Here is a 1,118-nt window from a genome sequence, read left to right as displayed (position 1 = left end):
AAGATCGATCGATCGCTCAGGGGAGGACCGCCGACTGTGTACAGGATTTGGTGAGGGGGCTTTGTCCAGGAACCTTTAATGCTTTTCATAGAATACCACATCCAAATATTCTCCACAGAGCTCCTAGATTGCTGGTGAAGATAATAAAATGCAAAGCTTTGCTTTCAGGACATTGCCACGGTTGCTCTTAAGGGGGACACACAACGGGTGTTGAGATTATTTCACTGGGTGTGTACTAGAGGTATCGTAGGCTGGCCATGGGTTCCCCTTTAGCCACAGCATCCCACACACACCAAAAGTTATTGGGAAGTCTATTTAATCTGCACATAATGTTGCCTATTGCTTTTGTTGTCTGCATAGTGTTCCTGACTGTTTTCTTTAAACTGTTTTAACCAAGTCCTGGGTACTTACACAGGTCCTGGCTGGCTAACCTGAATTTTACTTCTCTTAAAGTAAACTACAAGAAGAACTGTGTTGTGTATTCCTGCCAAGTTATTCCATTAATCACATTGCTAGGTGCTGGGGGTTGAAAGGCAGAGTAACGGACTGAACAAACAAAAGCAGCTCCCTCGAGGGTTTGCTACATTCATATACAAATTGTAATATGTTCATTTATTGCATTTACACACTGCTCATGACAATGATAGGATGTGAGATGTGAAACATTTGCACATGGCATTCCTCGTTAGTATAGTGGTCAGTATCCCCGCCTGTCACGCGGGAGACCGGGGTTCAATTCCCCGACGGGGAGGCTCTACTTTTTTTTTTGCCTAATTCACTAAAACTGTAGTTAGTTATGTTATTGTTTTCCTCGGAAAGAGGGAAAGACTTTATTTTGCTGGAGGCTCACATTTAATATTTTCCCTTCATCTTTTTTCTTTTACTGAAGGGAAACCTTGTTCCTCACATGTTAGCACTGAGTATGTATACATTGAGACAGAACGGAATGTACACTATTCAGGATTCAAAAGAAAAAAAAAAGGTCAAATGTACAACAAAAAGATCATTTATGATTAGGGGATTCCTCCGCAGACACATCCATGTGTTTCGAGTGCCACATATTGTAAAAGCTGAATTCTTTTATAGGCTGCATTTTTAAAGCAGAATTCAGCATTCGC

The 1,118-nt window shown here is 41.3% G+C and overlaps 1 non-coding gene across 1 annotated transcript; it reads left to right on the top strand.

The window, feature by feature from the left end:
• Positions 1 to 679: 679 nt before the first annotated feature.
• Positions 680 to 751, top strand: TRNAD-GUC. The gene has a single exon. It is a non-coding gene; the product is annotated as a tRNA-Asp (tRNA).
• The last annotated feature ends 367 nt before the right edge of the window (positions 752 to 1,118 follow it).

This window comes from Rana temporaria, chromosome 11 (assembly GCF_905171775.1).
Source record: "Rana temporaria chromosome 11, aRanTem1.1, whole genome shotgun sequence".
Lineage (NCBI taxonomy): Eukaryota > Metazoa > Chordata > Amphibia > Anura > Ranidae > Rana > Rana temporaria.
This window is presented reverse-complemented; position numbering and strand designations above follow the sequence as displayed.